At 40.4% G+C, this 22,064-nt stretch overlaps 1 protein-coding gene across 4 annotated transcripts in view; it reads left to right on the top strand.

Moving 5' to 3' along the window:
• The window catches only part of LOC129858250 (relaxin receptor 1-like), a 124,181-nt gene that overhangs the window by 23,374 nt on the left and 78,743 nt on the right, over positions 1-22,064 (top strand). The window lies entirely within an intron of this gene.

Raw genomic sequence — 22,064 nt, 5'->3', positions numbered from 1 at the left:
ATTTTAGCCCATGGCAATGCAGATGCTCGTTGGCACGCGCGAGCAGTGTGGGTGCAATAATTGAATAATATAGATTTCTAAATTTATTTTGCAATGCTCACGCACGCAATGCGAGCGGTGTAGTCAGCCTGTAAGTCAGAGGGAGGCGTTGTTATGAAGTTCAGTTTGAAAAGTCAAGTCTTATCACGTGTGTTTTTGTCAAACTCTCCCCATGTTACTGCCAACAATTTGGCCTGCACTGAGCAGGGTGTGGAGTCGTCCTAACATGGCCTAACCTCCCGTTGAGTATTCAACTTGGTTAATTGGCAGGCGTCCCAAATGATTAATAGACATGAAAGAGGGAGACGGAGAGAAACAGACAGAGAGAGAGATGCTGTTAGGCACATGAGACGAAAGAGAAAGAAAGAGAGAAATGAGATTACATTTGAAAAATCTCAAATTATAGGCCATCAATGGCTAAACTAAGCACAGTGCAATATAGAACTAATCAGATTATTGCTGGTTTCCACCTGCTAATAATATCTGATGTTGACAACAGAAAACAACAAGACAACATGAGGTTAATCATGAGGTTCTCATCACAAAACTATCCAAGTTCAACTTTTCCCCTGATGCCTTGAGATGGATAAACTCATACCTTAAAGGCAGAACCCAGTTTGTCAGAGTGAGCAATGTGCTGTCGCCCACTCTCAGCTATGATTTGGGCATGCCCCAAGGGTCAATACTGGCCCCCCCCCTGTTTAGGCTGTACATTACTGATCTGCCTTCTGTCTGTACTGGGTCTGAAATTCAAATGTATGCAGATGATTCCGGGATATGCAGTACCTGTCAAAAGTTTTTGTTACTATTTTCTACATTGTAGAATAATAGTGAAGACATCAAAACTATGAACTAACACAAATGGAATAATGTAGTAACCAAACAAGTGTTAAACCAAGTAGCCACCTTTTGCCTTGATTACAGCTTTGCACACTCTTGGAATTCTCTCAACCAGCTTCACCTGGAATGCTTTTCCAACAGTCTTGAAGGAGTTCCACATATGCTGAGCACGTGTTGGCTGCTTTTCCTTCACTCTGCGGTCCAACTCATCCCAAACCATCTCAATTGGATTGAGGTCGGGGGATTGTGGAGGCCAGGTCATCTGATGCAGCACTCCATCACCCGCCTTCTTGTTGAAAAACAAATGATAGTCCCACTATACATAAACCAGATGCAAAAGTGTGTCACTGCAGAATGCTGTGGTAGCCATGCTGGTTAAGTGTGCCTTGAATTCTAAATAAATCACAGACAGTGTCACCAGCAAAGCACACCCACACCATCAAGTCAAATTTATTTATATAGCCGTTCTTACATCAGCTGATAACCATCACACCTTCTCCTCCATGCTTCATCGTGGGAAACACACATGCAGAGATCCTCCGTTCAACTACTCTGCGTCTCACAAAGACACAGTGGTTGGAACCAAAAATCTCAAATTTGGACTCATCAGACCAAAGGACAGATTTCCACCGGTTTAATGTCCATTGCTCGTGTTTCTTGGCCCAAGCAAGTCTCTTCTTGTTATTGGTGACCTTTAGTAGTGGTTTCTTTGCAGCAATTCGACCATTAAGGCCTGATTCACACAGTCTCCTCTGAACAGTTGATTTTGAGATGTGTCTGTTACTTGGCTGGTAATTCAAATGAATGTATCCTCTGCAGCAGAGGTAACTCTGGGTCTTCCTTTCCTGTGGCGATCTCATGAGAACCAGTTTCGTCATAGCACTTGATGGTTTTTGAGATTGCAAGTTCTTGAATTTTTCCGGATTGACTGACCTTCATGTCTTAAAGTAATGATGGACTGCCATTTCTCTTTGCTTATCTGAGCTGTTCTTGACATAATATGGACTTGGTCTTTTACCAAATAGGGCTATCTTCTGTATACCACCCCTGCCTTGTCACAACACAACTGATTGGGTCAAATGCATTAGAAGGAAAGAAATTACACAAATTAACTTTTATCAAGGCACACCTGTAAATTTAAATGCATTCCAGGTGACTACCTCACGAAGCTGGTTGAGAGAATGCCAAGCGTGTGCAAAGCTGTCATCAAGGCAAAGGGTGGCTACTTTAAAGAATCTGAACTATAAAATATATTTTGTTTGTTTAACACTTTTTTGGTTACTACATGATTCCATATGTGTTATTTCATAGTTTTGATGTCTTAACTATTATTCTACAATTTAGAACGTAGTAAAATAAAGAAAAACCCTTGAATGAGTAGGTGTGTCCAAACTTTTGACTGGTACTGTATGTGCATGCAAAGAGCAAGCAACAAGCTGCACAAGAACTCACTGCTGTAATGGTTGCATCTCATTGTGGGGAAAAAACAGTCTGCATGTTCTTCACAAAGAGGGCAACTGATGCTACTGATCCAGACGTCTATGTGTCAGGGGAGAAGCGCCAGGTACTATCTCATTTTAAGTACCTCGGTATCATACCTGATTCTAACTCTATCTCTTTTAAAAAGCAGGTGAAAAAGTTAACTCAACTAACCAAATTCAACGTAGCTAATTTCCGATTCATATGAAATTGTTTGACTACAAAGGTAGCAAAACTATACTTCGATGCTATGACACTCCCCCACTTAACATATTGTTTGATTAGTTGGCCCCAAGCTTGCTGTACAACATTAAAACCCATTCAGTCTGTCTACAAACAGACTCTCAACGTGCTTGATAGAAAGCCAAATAGCCATCATCACTGTTACATCCCCAGAAAGCATGAGCTCCTGAGTTGAAAAAGTCTTGTGCAATACACCGACGCATGTCTTTTATTCAAGATCCTAAATGGCCTGGCTCCCCTCCACTTAGTACTTTTGTCAAACAGAAAACCCAAACCCATGGCAGCAGATCCACAAGTTCTGTATAGTTCCCTTAAGGAAAAGCACCTTTAGTCATTCTGCTTTATTCTCTGTGAGAGCTTCCCATGTCTGGAACACACTGCCATCAGACACACACAACCGTAACACCTATCGCACCTTCACAAAAAACATGAAGACATGGCTAAAGGACAATCAGACTTGTGAACATAATCCCTAGCTGTGTATTGCCGCCTTCCATGTTATCTGTTGTCTGTAGCTTGTGAGGTGTGGAAACACTTTGTTGCTTTTATGTGTTTAGTTTTGTTGCTTTTTGTGCTATTGCTCTGCATGCTACGTGTTGCTAGTCCTATGTTGCTCTGCATGTGCTCACTGCTCATTGTTTGCCTGTATTGTTATTGTAATTGTTTTTAATAACCTGCCAAGGGACAAAGTTTGAAAATTAGCTGGCTGGCTAAAACCGACACTTTTACTGAAATGTAGAGTAATGTGCACTGCCCCTGTAAAAATAAAAATTACAATTTATGAACTTTGAACTTCAAGAACTCTGCTACAGGTTGAAGATGACTCTGTCATAAACACACACACCAGTGTTTCCGTTAGCCAGCAAATGAAAAGCTGATAAATAAAACTGTTGCTGGCCAAATTATTTGAAATCCTATTGCAAAATAATGCTTTTTATTCATTGATGGAAATACCAGTCGATGGAAATACATTTCACAATCATCCTTATCGGTCTATAGGGTAATTTGCATACTTTTGTGGAAATTAAATTAAATTGGCTTGTGGGTTAGTTATCATATATCTTATTTATCCAACACAACTATCACACGCCACAGCATACAGAGCCTATTTTGAGCTGGATTTCTCCTACAGCTCCTCAGCTAAGTTGCTGCTGGAGTAAAACATGTGCTTTTATAAGCCCATTCATTGCGGAACAATTCTAAATGCAAATGTGTGTTAAAAACAGTTTGGGTGCACTATTAAAAATATCTACTATTCACCATTTAAGTGCAGGCAACAGACTATCAGCGCATCAACATGTGAGCAGGAGGCAGTATGCATTTTGAAAATATACTTAATTGTTTGAATCCTGCATGTTTTAATTCCTAATATGAGGCATGTCTTACCTTGCTTTAAAGTAGCTTATTGTCAAAATCCGACCATGTAAATGTGGAGGCAATTATTTTATAAAGACTTCATAGGCTGCACGTGAGTTTCAAATTTGGGGAAGCTTACAATTTATCCCGCCGTTTCTACCACTCTGTGCGCTAGTTATGATTTTCATATGCTCCTTTTTGGGTAACAGTTTAATTTCAATAATAACATTTGCGTTTCTCAAAATTATTGTCACGTGGTTAATCATACAAATCTGAATTAAAATGATACAATTCTAGAGCACCAGCCTCTGCCATATGGAAACATTGATACACTGGGATTCATTGGCGGCTCTAGAAATGAGCGCATGGAACTCATAGCCTATGGCCAATGCAGCAGTAGGCCTATAACTTCCATTGCTCTTTCACACCAATGATTGGTGATTATCGAGAGGGGAGATTATTGTGAAAAAATTCAAATAGTTTACTATAAGGAACTATAGTTTAAAAATATTATAATTTGCAATGGATGTTAAAAAACCCACTTTCCTACATTTCAGAACAGCAGGCCAAGTACTTCCCGAGCCTCCCCAGCTTCTCCTTCACCCAAATCCAGATTGCAGATGTTCTGAAAGAGCTGCAAAACCTGGACCCGTACAAATCAGCTGGGCTAGACAATCTGGACCATCTATTTCTAAAACTATCCGCCGCCATTGTTGCAACCCCTATTACCAGTCTGTTCAAACTCTCTTTCGTATCGTCCGAGATCCCTAAAAATTGGAAAGCTGCCGCGGTCATACCCCTCTTCAAAGGGGGTGACACTCTAGACCCAAATTCATAACACCTTTTTTGCACTATAGGTTAGAGCCTGTAAGTAAGCATTTCACTGTTGTATTCGGCGCACGTGACAAATAAACTTTGATTTGATTTATAGACCTATATTCATCCTGCCCTGCCTCTCTAAAGTCTTCGAAAGCCAAGTTAATAAACAGATCACCGACTATTTCGAATCCCACCGTACCTTCTCCGCTGTGCAATCCGGTTTCCGAGCTGGTCACGGGTGCACCTCAGCCACGCTCAAGGTACTAAACGATATCATAACCGCCATCAATAAAAGACAGTACTGTGCAGCCGTCTTCATCAACCTGGCCAAGGCTTTCGACTCTGTCAATCACCGTATTCTTATCGACAGACTCAATAGCCTTGGTTTCTCAAATGACTGCCTCGTCTGGTTCACCAACTACTTCGCAGACAGAGTTCAGTGTGTCAAATCGGAGGGCCTGTAGTCCGGACCTCTGGCAGTCTGTATGGGGGTACCACAGGGTTTAATTCTCGGGCAGACTCTTTTCTCTGTATATATCAATGATGTCGCTCTTGCTGCGGGTGATTCCCTGATCCACCTCTACGCAGACGACACCATTCTGTATGCATCTGGCCCTTCTTTGAACACTGTTTTCTAACCTCCAAACAAGCTTCAATGCCATACAACACACCTTCCGTGGCCTCCAACTGCTCTTAAACGCTAGTAAAACCAAATGCATGCTTTTCAACTGTTCGCTGCCCGCACCCGCCCGCCCGACTAGCATCACTACCCTGACCTAGAATATGTGAACAACTACAAATACCTAGGTGTCTGGCTAGACTGTAAACTCTCCTTCCAGACTCATATTAAACATCTCCAATCCAAAATCAAATCTAGAATCGGCTTTCTATTTCGCAACAAAGCCTCCTTCACTCACGCCGCCAAACTTATCCTAGTAAAACTGACTATCCTACCGATCCTCGACTTCGGCGATGTCATCTACAAAATAGCTTCCAATACTCTACTCAGCAAACAGGATGCAGTCTATCACAGTGCCATCCGTTTTGTTACCAAAACCCCTTATACCACCCACCACTGCGACCTGTATGCTCTAGTTGGCTGGCCCTCGATACATATTCGTCGCCAGACCCACTGGCTCCAGGTCATCTATAAGTCTATGCTAGGTAAAGCTCCGCCTTATCTCAGCTCATTGGTCACGATAACAACACTCACCCGTAGCACGCGGTCCAGCAGGTACATCTCACTGGTCATCCCCAAAGCCAACACCTCCTTTGGCCGCCTTTCCTTCCAGTTTTCTGCTGCCAGTGTCTGGAACAAATTGCAAAAATCGCTGAAGCTGGAGACTTATGTTTCCCTCACTAACTTTAAACATCAGCTATCTGAGCAGCTAACCGATCGCTGCAGCTGTACATAGTCCATCTGTAAATAGCCCACCCAATCTACCTACCCCATCCCCATATTGTTTTTATTTACTTTTCTACTCTTTTGCACACCAGTATCTCTCCTTGCACATCATCATCTGCTCATGTATCACTCCAGTGTTAATCTGCTAAATTGTAATTATTCGCTCCTATGGCCTATTTATTGCCTACCTCCTCACGCCATTTGCACACACTGTATATAGACTTTCTTTTTTTCTATTGTGTTATTGACTGTACGCTTGTTCATTCTATGTGTAACGCTGTGTTGTTGTTTGTGTCACACTGCTTTGCTTTATCTTGGCCAGGTTGCAGTTGTAAATGAGAACTTGTTCTCAACTAGCCTACCTGGTTAAATAAAGGTGATAAAAAAAAATATAAAAAAATATGCGTGCTCAGGTGCTTGCGCTCCCTCAACATTATCAGGAAAGAAAAACCATTGCTCACATGGAAAACTTTTAAAAAAGGACATTGAAAAAAATTATGGTTATAAAATAAACCAAAAGTGTGAACTCTGCAAACAACATTTCCACTCTAAGAATGAGAAGGGTAAATTGCTGTAATTAAAACATGCATTAACAGAAATGAATGTAACTAAAAGACAGTGATTAACGATGCATTTACTACTGGTGACATATGTAATGGGGAATTGATCAAAGAAAAAGAGCAAAGGGAAAACAATTCACACAATGAAACCATGAATGCCCAAGAATTGACAGGAGACAGCTGAGCCATTCTGGAGAGAGACTCGCCTATATCTTTGCCACACCTCCCCTTCTTCTTGTCTCAACATTTTAAATTATACTAAAGACACATTATCTTCACACATATTTCAGATGTTTTTCACTGACAGCCACAAGTCAATAATCAGCTAGGCCTATTGCCACAAGTGCAGCCCAAATTACGCGCTTCCCAAATAGGCATAGGCTTACGAGCTTATGATTTGAAACAATCCACAGCTATTTTTTAAAATAAGCTAATATCCTCAATTCCTCTGTGGCTAAGTCATGCTTTCTGGGAAGTATTACGAATTATTTTATTTATTTCTGTATAGACAGGAGTAGACAGGAGTAACTATTTAATTTTGACAAATGTATTTCCATTTACATCCGTATTGTACTCAACGCTATGCCATTTCTCTCCTGTTCTATCATATCAACTTTGTTTCGTTGTCCAGAAGCCAAAGGCACAATCCTAATCATATTAGAAACCCATTCTAGTTGTTGCATGTTTAGATTTCCCCTCTTTCTAAGTTTCTAACAGAGATTTTCATCTCTGTCAGATATGGATCCCCTCGCATCAGGTGCGCTGTTTAGAATGGATTTTTCCCGTGAATTGCACTTTGAAGAGGATGTTTTATTGGCTGCTTCATTACAGGAGTTGCATGTTCTGTTAATATTTATTAACATCATCTAAATTGGATTTCTGTCATTCTGAGCACCGTGGGTTTACGCCCTAATGGGTTATGCACCCAATGCATATGGGTCTGGTAAATTTCTCAAATGGCCGGTAAATTAAAATCTTCCTGGTCATGTTGTCCGGCACCACATTTTCCGATTGGAAACCCTTACACACACATGCGCACGCATGCACGTGCACACAAACACATTTGTTTGTTAGATTGGTTACGACAGGGTTTTATAGATAGTTTGCAGCAGAGTCTTGTTCATTGTGCACCAATCTGAAAAGAGCAGGCTGAAACAGGGAGAGACTACCTGGACTTAAGAACCAATAAGAAACACTTTCTAATGCAAAACATCTTGAAATATTTCATATTGAGCACAACCCATGGTTGTGAGGGTTTGAATCCCACAAGGTCCACAGAGGATCGCAGCAGTTTTGTTGTAAATTAAATTTCCCTTAATTAACATGCCAGACACCCATTCCAACCTTGTTGTCACGTTCCTGACCTATTTATGTTAGTTTTTGTGTGTTAGTTGGTCAGGACGTGAGGTTGGGTGGGCATTCTATGTTATCTGTTTCTATGTTGGTTTTGGTTTGCCTGGTATGGCCCTTGATTAGAGGCAGGTGGTTTGCGTTTGTCTCTAATTAAGAGTCATATTTAGGTAGGGCATTTCTCACTGTTTGTTTGTGGGTGGTTGTCTCCTGTGTCTGTGTCAATGTTTGCACCATACGGGACTGTTTACGGTTTGTTCATTTCATGTAGTCTGTTCCTGTTCATTTCGTTCTTCACGTTGTATGTAAGTTCGTCGTTCAGGTCTGTCTACTTTCGTTTTGTTATTTTGTATCATTTTCAAGTATAGTTCGTTTTGTCTTGTTAAATAAATTCATCATGTCATTTCAACGCGCTGCACCTTGGTTCAATCCCTGCTCCTCCTCTTCTGATGAAGAGGAGGAGGATTATCGTAACACTTGTCCTCAGTGGAAAATTGCTAAGCTCCACGATTGTCTCACTGTTTTTGCATTAATTAGTTAGTTGATCATAAACTCAGCAAAAAAATAAATGTGCTTTTTTCAGGACCCTGTCTTTCAAAGATAATTCGTAAAAATCCAAATAACTTCACAGATCTTCATTGTTAAGGGTTTAAACACTGTTTCCCATGCTTGTTCAATGAACCATAAACAATTAATGAACATGCACCTGTGGAATGGTCGTTAAGACACTAACAGCTTACAGACGGTAGGCAATTAAGGTCACAGTTATGAAAACTTAGGACACTAAAGAGGCCTTTATACTGACTCTGAAAAACACCAAAAGAAAGAAGGACCCCTGCTCATCTGCGTGAACTTGCCTTAGGCATGCTGCAAGGAGGCATGAGGACTGCAGATGTGGCCAGGGCAATAAATTGCAATGTCCATACTGTGAGGTGTCATGAATCAGTACAATGACTAAACCGGGTTTAGGATCTTGACAACTCTTCATCGACTTTGGCAAAGAGTTCAAGAGGTTTTACTTTTTTAACTTCAGGTGACACAGCTGGAGACTGATCTGTTAGTCTTTAATAAAGCATCTGAAAAGATCAAGGCCAGCTATCCCTTGGAGCTGGTGATGCAATAATTAGAAAAATAGGGGAATGTGCAAAAATTCACAAGCTGAGCCAACCCCACTTATATACAGTGCATCCGGAAAGTATTCAGACCCCTTGACTTTTTCCACCCCCTTTTACCAAATAGGGCTATCTTCTGTATACCACCCCTACCTTGTCACACACAACTGATTGGCTCAAACGCATTAAGAAGGAAAGAAATTCCCCGAATTCACTTTTAACAAGGCTCACCTGTTAATTTAAATGCATTCCAGGTGATTACCTAATGAGGCTGGTTGAGAGAAGATTGTGGAAAGCTGTCATCAAGGCTTTTTTGAAGAATCTAAAATCTAAAATCTATTTTGATTTGTTTTACACTTTTTTGGTTACTACATGACTCCATATGTGTTATTTCATAGTTTTGATGTCTTCACTATTATTCTACAATGTAGAAAATAGTAAAAAATAAAGAAAAACCAGTAGGTGTGTCCAAACTTTTGAATGGTACTGTATATAGAGAAAAATGCATTCTGATTGTGCAATATTTCAAAATTCAATCGCTGGTATTATGTTGTTTGTTGAAGAGTGTAGGGTCTTAGCTTCCTGGGGGTATGACATGTATTTCTCAATATTCAATGATAGGCACCATGTAAAAATTCTGGTATGTCTTTGAGATGCAGAGGGCACGAGGCACACGTTGGCCATTTGCGGTGAGTGCTAGTAGGGTACCACTGGATTGTTTTTAGGACATACATTTTACTGTTAGATGAACCAACTACATGGCTAACTATCAGCGATAATTGCAGTTAGCAATATTGCTAATGTGTTTTTAGTTTCCACTTACTCAGGTGGTGAATTAGCCCCAAATGAAAAGTACCTGGTTCAGTTTCTATTCAAGCTGTCCCTGTAGGAGTACAATATGGTAGTTCTGACTTGAGTACACCTTTTCTGACCTACGCCTACAATTAAGGTGGATGAGAAAGTATAGAACAGATGCTAGATATCAATATCAACACATTACACTGAACAAAAGTATAAATGCAACACGTGAAGTGTTTGTCCCATCTTTCATGAACTTAAGTAAAAGATCCCAGAAATGTTCCGTACTCACAAAAAAACTATTTTTCTAAAATGTTGTGCACGAATTTGTTTACATCCCTGTTAGTGAGCATTTATCCTTTGCCAAGACTAAACAGCGTGATCATTACACAGGTGCACCTTATGCTTGGGACAATAAAAGGCCACTCTAAAACCTTGTGCTGGGGACAATAAAAGGCCACTCTAAAATGCCACAGATGTCTCAGGTTTTAAGGGAGTGTGCAATTGGCATGCTGACTGCAGGAATGTCTACCAGAGCTGTTGCCAGATAATAGAATGTTCATTTCTCTACCATAAGCCGCCTCCAACATCATTTTTGAGAATTTGGCAGTACGTCCAACCGGCCTCACAACTACAGACCACGTGTATGGCGTTGTGTGTACAAGCGGTTTGCTGAAGTCAACGTTGTGAACAGAGTGCCCCATGGTGGTGGTGAGGTTATGGTATGGGAAGGCATAAGCTACAGACAACGAACACAAATGCATTTTATCGATGGCAATTTGAATGCACAGAGATACCTGACAAGATTCTGAGGCCCATTGTCGTGCCATTCATCTGCCACCATCACGTCATGTTTCAGCATGATAATGAACAACCCCATGTCGCAAGGATCTGTACACAATTCCTGGTAGCTGAAAATGTTCCAGTTCTTCCATGGCCTGCATACTCCCCAGACATTGAGCATGTTTAGGATGCTCTGGGTCGATGTGTACGACAGCGTGTTCCAGTTCCCACCAACTTTGCAGGCCACAATCCACCAACATTCCACAGGTTACAATCAACAGGATATGTGTCCTGCTGCATGAGGCAAGTGGTCATCACACCAGATACTGACTGGTTTTCTGATCCATGGTCCTACTTTTTTTAAGGTATCTGTAACCAACAGATGCATATCTGTACTCCCAGTCATGTGAAGTCCATAGATTAGGGCCTAATGAATTTATTTCAATTGAGTGATTTTCTTATATGAACTGTAACTAAGTAAAATCTTTGAAATTGTTGCATGGATCATTTATATTTTTGGAATAGGAGGAGTAGGAGAGGTGGATTTGAGACGAATGGGAATTGTATGGTGGCAATGATCTAGGTGTGTGTTTGCAAGTGTCACGAATATCACCGAAGGTGGCTCCACTTCCCGTTCGGGTGGCGCTCAGCGGTCGTCATCACCGGTCTACTAGCTGCTACCGATCCCTTTTTCCCTTTTCGTTTTGTTGGGTCTAATTGGTTTCACCTGTTCCTTGTTTGGGTTTTGGGTTGGGGTTATTTAAGTTCAGTTAGCCCGCCTGTGTTCGTGCGGGATTGTTTGCTGTTTTTGGTCAAGGAGTGTTCCTGTTTTTTTGGATTGTCCGCTGTACAGCGTATGTGCCTGTGTAGTACATTATTGGAGTGTTGTACGCCTGTGTTCGGCGTCACCCTCTTTGTGCCCGGTGATTGTACGGAATAAAGAGTTTTTTCCGAGTCCTCTGCTCTCTGCGCCTGACTCCACACCCATCACTCTACGCACCGTTACAGCAAGAATGATTGCGCTTTGAGTTTCAGCAAAATAAGTATATTTTCATCTGCACAAGTGTGTTTACGTGCAGCACAATTTTGAACACTTAGGTCTTACTCCATTGTATGGGTAAACTTGTTATTTTCTCAAAAATAGAAGTGCAATCATGTTTGCTTGTTTGTACGACAAACTGCTATCTAGATCAGCTGTCACTGCACCATTCCCACCTGCTCTCAAATCCACCTCGCTAACTCCCCTCTTCATGTTCTAAGCCCCCTCACTCCCCACTATCTTCAATTGGATATAGAGCGTTGTTACATCTCGATGTAACGTTGTTACATCTCTACAGAATCCCAATGGGCTGTGGAAGCGGCGGCTCAATTGTTTGTAACACCTGGAGATGCAGTATATACTGAACAAAAATATAAACGCAACAATTTCACAGATTTTACTGAGTTACAGTTCATATAAGGAAATCAGTCAATTTATATAAATAAATTAGGCCATAATCTACGGATTTCACATGACTGGTAATACAGATATGCATCTGTTGGTCACAGATACCTTTAAAAAATGTAGGGGCGTGGATCAGAAAACCAATCAGAATCTGGTGTGACCACCATTTGCCTCATGCAGCTTGAGACATTGCATAGAGTTGATTAGGCTGTTGATTGTGGCCTGTGGAATGTTGTTCCACTCCTCTTCAATGGCTGGTGGGAGCTGGAACATGCTGTCCTACACGTCGATCCAGAGCATCCCAAACATGCTCAATTGGTGACATGTCTGATGAGTATGCAGGCCGTGGAAGAACTGGGACATTTTCAGCTTCCAGGAATTTTGTACAGATCCTTTCAAAATGGGGCTGTGCATTAAGATGCTGAAATATGAGGTGATGGTGGCGGATGAATGGCCACGACAATGGGCCTTAGGATCTCATCACGATATTTGTGTGCATTGAAATTGCCATCAATATGATGCAATTGTGTTCATTGTCCGTAGCTTATGCCTGCCCATACCATAACCCCACCACCAACATGGAGCACTCTGTTATCAATGTTGGTATTAGCAAACCACTCACCCACACAACGCCATACACACTGTGTGCTATCTGCCCGGTACAGTTGAAACATGGATTCATTCATGAAGAGCACACTTCTCCAGCATGCCAGTGGCTATCAAAGGTGAACATTTGCCCACTGAAGTCTATTACAACACAGAACTGCAGTCAGGTCAAGAACCTGGTGTGGAAGATGAGCATGCAGATGAGCTTCCCTGAGACGGTTTCTGACAGTTTGTGCAGACATTCTTCGGTTGTCCAAACCCACAGTTTCATCAGCTGTCCGGGTGGCTGGTCTCAGACCATCCCGCAGGTGAACAAGCCGGATGTGGAGGTCCTGGGCTGGCGTGGTTACACGTGGTCTGCGGTTATGAGGCCGTTTGGACGTTCTTCCAAATTCTCTAAAATGACGTTGGAAGTGGCTTATGGTAGAGAAATTAACATTTGATTCTCCGGCAATAGCTTTGGTGCACATTCCTGCAATCAGCATGCCTATTGCAGACTCCCTCAAAACTTCAGACATCTGTGGCATTGTGTTGTGTGACAAAACTGCACACTTTAGATTAACCTTTCATTGCTGTTTAATCAGATTATTGATATGCCACACCTGTCAGGTGGATGGATTATATTGGCAAATGAGAAATGCTCACTAACCGGGCAGTAAACAAATTTGTGCACAACATTTTTGAGAAATAAGCTTTTTGTGCATATGGAACATTTCTGGGATCTTTTAATTCAGCACATGAAACATGGGACTTTACATGTTGCGTTTATATTTTTGTTCAATGTATATAATGAGTAAACTCAACAAACTATGTCTGTTTCAGAAGCTGACCACCTGGGCTGATCCAGCTTCTATTGCCAGTCTGCCACACTTATAACCATCTGGTGAGAGTGGGTTTGACCAAGTGGGTGTTGCTCTGAGCCCTGCTTAAGACAAGCCTTAAGCCCTCCAGCGAGTGAAGGAAGGGAGGGGAGGGGGAGAAGGAGAGTATACTGCTCTTTGGCAACTGCCTTCCTTCCACCAAGACAATGAAGCTTTGTTTTTAATTTATTTTAACATGTTTACGAGAGAGGATGAGCTATAACGTAGATGGCATTGACCTTGTCAATGTATATTTCACTCTTAATCAATTCACTGTGCTTCCTGCTGTGGCTTCCTGGAAGCAAAGCCCCCCCCCCCCCCCCCCCTCACTCTCCCAAACAAGGTGGGATTGATTTAATTGAGATTGTCGAAATCCCTCCCCTTTACTCGAGGATGAGTCAGAACCAATTGGTGGTGAACGGAAAGGCAGGGGAGCCATCCCTCTATATCTGCCTCACCATACTCCTGCATAATTGTAAAGCCAAATCACACTTTTCCCTTGAACTTCATCTTCTTTCTTTCAAGTTGTTTTCATCCCCCCTTTCTTCTGTGTGCCAAACACTCTCATCCTAGCCACCTATGGTTCAGAGAGTCTCTCAAGTAGGTGGAGTGCATATTATCCTGATAATGTCAAATAGTGGTGTACATAGGCTGCTAACTACTATATCATTTATAATTATGATTCATGTCTGGTGGCTGTGTGCTTCATTCTTTGCAGTTACCAAACAAACGGGTTGTTTTTTTCCTCTTCATGCATGGTGGAATTGTTTGATAGATTGGGAAACGTCTCGTCTGTGCAGAGGACCATGAGGCTTAGTAGGTGGCCATGTGTGCCACACAGATAGATGGTTTTGGTCCAAACTGTTTTGGGGAAATTAGATGAGTCATCCCCATTGTGAGGTTGGTTGTGTGTGTGTATGAGCGTCAGTGTTCACAAAAGTGTGTGTGTGTGTATGATTAAGTGTGCACATGCATGTGTTTGTGTGCATGCGTGCTGTGTTTGTTTGTTTGCAAGAGACAGACACCTTGAGGGTAACAGCATTGTTTGAGCTTTTACTGACCTCCAAACAGTTAATCATGTTGCGCTTCGGCCACCACCATATCTCTTAGACTCCAGGCAACACACAGAGATGATACAGCTGTCTCACTGCACACTTAATAAAACACCATCACACAGTCGCTGTTTGTGCAGAGAGCAGACCATTGAGGCAATATAAAGTTGATTAGGATAACGGCACAATTATTCCAGCGCTCTCCCTTTGACAACTGTTAATGACAAGCTCAACTTAATTGAATAAAGATCCAATAAACATAATCAGATTATTCTCCAACAACCACGTCCATACCACGTCCATTGGTACTTGTTCCAATGACTAGTGCATCTGGTGCAGTCCATTGAGATATGAATTTCCATGACCATCTGTTTCTAATGGCTAGGTCTGAAGTCAAGCCTTAACGACTACAGACAGCAATGCAATGTGAAAAAGAAGAAAACATACTACTCCCATCAGTCGAAGAATTCATGACTAGTGGGTAACAACTACGAATATTTACTTAATAATAGATCATTTGGTCACAAATTCGTGAAGAATTGGAAAGTCTTCAAAAGGATTGGACATTGTGGTTTTTGTCGTGGATTTTTAATATGCAAATGCCTTTGCCTGGCACCATAAAGGAGAATGTCAGGAGAATAAAATGTGTTCGATTATATTTACTATTGTCAGACTTACAGCTGGTGAAAATTCACACTATCTTTAGAAACTGTGTTAATTACTAATCCTGCATCTGTCATCATTCTGCTATCAGAATGTACATTTTTTATGACACTCTTCTGTGAACATTAATATTGGAGAAACATTTTTCATCATACTCTCCTGTCAACATTAATATTGAAGAAACATTTTTCATCATACTCTCTTGTCAACATTAATATTAAAGAAACATTTTTCATGATACTCTTCTGTCATCAGTAATATTGAAGAAACATTTTTCATCATACTCTCCTGTCATCAGTAATATTGAAGAAACATTTTTCATCATACTCTCCCGTCAACATTAATATTGAAGAAACATTTTTCAAAGCAAAACGGTTTGGAAGTGTCTTTTTGCTGTGGCCCAGATGAGCCCAACTACTGTTTTGACAAGATGAAAGACGGCCCCAAACCAAATCATTTTGGGTTGGGTTGGGTGCCTCGGTGTCTGTCTGCAGCTAATGTATTGTGTGTGTGTGTGTGTGTGTGTGTGTGTGTGTGTGTGTGTGTGTGTGTGTGTGTGTGTGTGTGTGTGTGTGTGTGTGTGTGTGTGTGTGTGTGTGTGTGTGTGTGTGTGTGTGTGTGTGTGTGTGTGTTTGCAGGCATGTGTGTGGTGTGTGAGAAGTAAAACAACATACTTCCTTACTTAAGGCAAAACAAACTACTGACATCCGGTGACAACTAGAAACAACTACGTCTCAACAACCTGTTCATCTATTTGTCCTTTGAACTCCTCCAGGGACACCAGGTCCTGGAGGTGTAGGTTGGCTTAGAGGGAATTCCAAGACCAGTGGTATGAATAATGAACCTTTTTCCATGCTCTGTTCAAATTTTCAGGACTGTTTGGACTGCTCAAGATTGAGCTTATATGTGTTTTCATTTCGAGGTAGAAGAGAGGAGTCCTGTCCTTTTGTCACAGACTGAAGACCCAAGTAGGAAGCATGTATCATTGAGGGTTTATCCCATTGATTTGGCCTGTATGAAGTTCCTCCCACTTCCCACTCCCATCTGTGCATTCAAGATGTGAGTCATATTCATATTTCACCCAAAACAGAATGCAGATGAAACTTTGAAATTACAAAGAGAAATGACCCTTCAACTCTTCTGGGGACCTTGTTATGCCCTCATATATACACTACATAACCAAAAGTATGTGGACATCTGCTTGTCCAACATTTTATTCCGTAATCATGAGCAATAATATAGAGTTGGTCCCCCCTTTGCTCCTATAACAGCCTCCACTCTTCTGGGAAAGCTTTCCACTAGATGTTGGAACAATGCTGCAGGTAATGCTTCCATTCAGCCACAAGAGCGTTAGTGAGGTTGGGAACTGATGTTTCGCAATTGGGCCTGGCTTGCAGTCGGCGTTCCAATTCATCCCAAAGGTGTTCGATGGGGTTGAGGTCAGGGCTCTGTGCAGGCCAGTCAAGTTCTTCCACACCGATATCAACAAACCATTTCTGTATGGATCTCACTGTGTGCACGTGGCATTTTCATGCTGAAACAGGAAAGGGACTTCCCCAAACTATTTCCACAAAGTTGGAAGCACAGAATTGTCCAGAATATCATTGTATGCTGTAGAGTTAAGATTTCCCTTCACTGGAACTAAGGGGCCTAGCCCGAACCATGAAAAACAGCCGCAGACCATTATTCCTCCTCCACCAAACTTTACAGTTGGCACTATGCATTCAGGCAGATAGCGTTCTCCTGGCTTCCGTCAAATCCAGATTAGTCCGTCGAACTGCCAGATGGTGAAGCGTGATTCATCACTCTAGACTCTAGAGAATGCATTTCCACTGCTACAGAGTCCAGTGGCTGCAAGCTTGACACCACTCCAGCTGACGCTTGGCGCATGGTGATCTTAGGCTTGTGTGCGACTGTTCTACTATGGAAACCCATTTCATGAAGCTCCCAACGAACAGTTATTGTTCTGACGTTGCTTCCAGAGGCAGTTTGGAACTCAGTAGTGAGTGTTGCAACTGCAGACAGATGATTTTTGCACGCTGTGCGCTTCAGCATTTAACCGTCCCGTTCTGTGAGCTTGTCTGGCCTATCACTTTGCAGCTGAGCTGTTGTTGCTCCTAGACGTTTACACTTCACAATAACAGCACTTACACTTGACCGGGGCAGCACTAGCAGGGCAGGAATCTGACTAACTAACTTGTTGGAAAGGTGTCATCCTATGCCAGTGCCATGTTGAAAGTCACTGAGCTCTTCAGTAAGGCTATTCTACTGCCAATGCTTGTCTATGGAGATTGCATGGCTGTGTGCTCAATTTTATACACCTATCAGCAACGGGTGTGGCTGAAATTACAAAACTCCACTAATTTGAACAGGTTTCCACATACTTTTGTATATATTTATTTTATTATTTTACTTTTATTTAACTAGGCAAGTTACTTAAGAACAAATTCTTATTTTCAATGACGGCATATTTTTACCTTGTCAGCTCGGGGATTCGATCTTGCAGCCTTTCAGTTTCTAGTCCAGCGCTCTAACCACTAGTCTAACTGCTGCCCCATATATAGTGTATATCTTGCATTTTTTCTTTGTGAATACAAGATTTCATCATGAATTTATAAGGAGACTGTTATCTAAAGCAATGGAATCTAATTAAGCAAGGAAAAAGGAAGAATATGCAAGGACTTGTTTGTTTTCTCTTTTTTATGTTCAAAGATCACAATAACAAAGTATCATAACAGATTATCAACAACGACCATTCATTTTCAACAATTAAGTTTTGTCCAATACAGTAATAAAAATAAGAAAAAAATGGGGTACCCAATAAAAGTCAAATGTGACTGCACTCAATTATCTCGGTTCAATTCATTCCACAATGTACCAGTCAAATGTCCCTCTATAGAGATGAAGCAACAATGATGATCGTAGAATCTGTAGATGATAAGCCTCTGTAAATGGCCAAGTAGTTTGCAGAAGATGGTATGTGGCGCTGGTGCTGTCGAATCATAAGGGGGTTACAAAATGCACATGTAGTGATAGCAAATGCTAAATGCTAAACATTCTAAAATCGAAATGATTATCACTCTCAAAGTCATACATGCTTATGTCAATATCCTGACTGGTTTTAGATCGTAAATATCATGTACACCTTTGTTATTCATCAAGACAGGCATATCATTTAGCTAGCATAAAGCTAACTCACCAGGATTCTCTGTTCATAAGCGTCAAAGGAAAATATCCAATTACCCTCTGGTTCAGTTCACTCTGATTATCTAAGCACTTGATTTTGCTGTAGTAGTAAATATATACTTTACAACTTTGTTTCGAGTAAGTTATCAACGTTCAATATTTCTAGGTTTCTTTCAGCTTCAAAGTTCACAGTTCGTGGACGCTCTCTCCAAAGGCAAGAGGGAAAAGAGCGAGATCAGCATGACAACAAAATATGTTCAGACATCAGGGGTCGCTAAAGAAGTTATGGACTGTCTTGTTTTGTGAAAACTTTAGGGAATGTCTAAAATAACATGGGCTGCAGAAGGATACAGCATCAGTTTCTAAGATCAGTGTCTACAAACTGTCTGTGTGGGAACAACGTCAGAGATGTAAACCTTTGTTCATTGAATTACGTTTGCTATTAAAATGAGTTATAAGGAGAATGGTGGTGATTTAATGTTCCACCTTCAACACCCTCAACAAGACCTTAAACACCTTAAACACCTTAAACACCCAACAACAAGACTTCCATTTCTCGATGAGTTTTTATTTTAGGGTGATTTTGCAAATACGGGACTTTTTCTGTCTCAGGGCTAGATTTTTCTGATAAAATGTGAATTTAGATGTTTTTATTTCACATCCATTAAGTAGAGACTAAAATTGTCCTGTCTCACACCCATACTTTTGACATTCTACTATGTACAGTATTACACTTACAAAGGTCTTTAAAATTAGAAAATATTTAATGCATCTGTTTAAAAAAATATTCAAATAAATGGAAACTATATACATATTAGATGTGTATAAGCCACTCGTTAATTGTTTTTACACAAAATACAGTCGTGTCTAAGTTTTGGGTGATTACCACGACGACAAGCGGTTTACATGATAATTAAGCTTTTTTCAAAAGTTTGTGTTCTTGGTTACCATGGATGTAAATAGTGACTGGAGCACATGGATGTCATGGAGGGAGATTCACATTTTTATGCTGGGAAATGATAGAAAAATAAAGGTAAATATGACTTGAGAAGATAATATTTTATTGTACGTCATTACCAAATAGGCTATAATTTCATTAAATGATGTTAGATTTTAGAAATGATGTTTTAATTTTACGTATTTAAGATACATTGTATGCTAGCTGTTCAACTGGAGATAGCATGCTAGAATCCCTGCTATTTATGACCAAATACTGTAAAAATGTAGTTCATACATTAAACATGTATAACTGTGACAAAATTGTATTTTTCATCAGTTGTTTTATATGAAATGTCATTTCCACCACACTCTGTCATTACCACAATGCTAAGTTATTTCCATCACGGTACATCTTTTTGAGGAAAGTGTGTATTAAATTACAATTGATATTGATGATTTTTCCCATATGTGAACCTTATATGCATGTTTTTAAGATAATTCCTAAAATAATGTCAAATATTAACATTTTGAGTTGGTAAATACATGTTTCTGAGTATCATCAAGGCATATATAAACATTTAGACTTGACAATGATGAATACATATAATTAAAACATTCAAATAGTAAAAACAAATCATGTGAAATGTTATATAAAATACCTTAGTCACGATTTCTGTAATTTCCTTTTAATCTAAAATCGCACGTTTTATGACGTGATGGTAATGTTATTTCTGCTTGGGCATTTGGGAAAATCGATAAAAATCTTTATATTCTTAAAAAGTATGGTCTCAGCCACTATTAGATCTTGTTTCCAGACAGAGTGAAGAAAATATTCAGATAGATAAAAAGCATTTTCAAGAGGTTTCATTTTCAAAACATTTAACATCCAAAAGTGTCCGTGTTTGCAAAATCAACCCTTAATTAATTTTTAGCCCCTTACAGTGCATTGATTTGCTGTCATTATGTCATGGGCCAGGAAGTCACTGATATGACTATATTGAATTAAAAGTTTGAACTGAATAAGACTGAGTTTATTAACTCTTTAGATGAGGAAAAACATAACATTCTGATGCCAGTCCCTCATAACTTTAATATTACTTGGTTTTGAAAGGATGTCTGACACTATTTGAAAAGGTGGCACAGGTTTCCATAGCAGTAGAGTTGAATGTTGTTTCAGCTCTGCCAGTGTGTGTGAATGTGTCCCTATACACCATATGAGTATGCAAATCACAATCACATGTTAGTATTGAGTATAAGTGGCCTTGCATGATATTTTCATAATGAAATAATGTATTTGTGACGGTGCTCTCCACAGGGAATTTATTGAACCTCATAGAAAGTCCACTGGAATCCATAGAAAGTCCACCTCATCAAAGACAATTAAATAGTTCCACATGTTGGAAATAATAACTTGAACATATGTGTTTTAGAAATCTGTTGTTGAATGGTATACCTTGATTTAATGTGTTTGTGTCAATGCACAACAAGGAAGTTATTGAACGTATTGCAGCCAAGCCCACAAACACTGGATCTTATTAAAAGCCTTAAAATAAGTTTAGCTCAACAAAACAGGGAAATAGTTGCTCACGTCGCAAATAATTGACATATGGTTTAAAAATGCATTTGCTGATTGATTTCAACTGTTGTTGAACAGTACACTTTCACCTGACCCATGATGAGATGAGATGCAGCCTCAGTGTCATGATGATATTTTAAAGGTCGACTATTGGGATTCCGTAGTGCAAACTCTCCTGGATAGCTACCATTTTAATCATGGGAAGAGCTCAGTAGTTCAGCCATGCGACGTGATATGGGTTGAGGAAGGTATTTTTCACTCAGAAACTACATGGAGGGTTCTATTGGTCTAATTAATATGAGTAGGATGTAAGAGTTGTATTATCAAAGTATGTCACATTCATTTGGGCAGGAAACTGGTGCGTGAAGCCAGGATACAGAGGAGGTTGTTACTCACTGAAAGACCATACTGATCCCCATAGCAAATAGCCGAAGAAAGCCCATAGCTTTAAGGCCTAACTTGAATGTTATCACTGAAGCAGAAAATCAATGCTGAACTTTTGAAATCTGTGACACTTGTGATTGATGATGCTGCATTAGGTTGGAAGGCAGCTAAAACAGCACATCCATTTGCACTGGTAATGAGGAAGCTGTTAGAAATGACACACTTTCCTTGTAAACATAATTACTTCTTTCTCTGTCCATTTTTTAAAAACAGATCTATTGAGATGGATTGACCTAAAAGCTTGCAGTATTTATATCGGCAAACCCAAACTTCATTCCAGATTGATCTACCGAAATAGGCAATCTATTTATCTTCTCGTGGTTCAACGAATGAGCCCTGGAAAGCCTGGCCCCAGATCTGTTAGTGTTCCTGCCAACTTCATTGCTGTCATTGTCAAGCCAAACATGGCAGCTCCATAAGGAGTTGGCAAGAGAGTAGAAACAGATTGACATCAAGGCTAAGCCCCAGACTTATTGAGGGAGAATCTACAGTGTCAAAACTTGAAGCCTA

Source organism: Salvelinus fontinalis, chromosome 6, assembly GCF_029448725.1.
Source record: "Salvelinus fontinalis isolate EN_2023a chromosome 6, ASM2944872v1, whole genome shotgun sequence".
NCBI lineage: Eukaryota > Metazoa > Chordata > Actinopteri > Salmoniformes > Salmonidae > Salvelinus > Salvelinus fontinalis.
The sequence above is the reverse complement of the archived record's forward strand: the minus strand, read 5'-3'. Positions and strand labels throughout refer to the sequence as shown.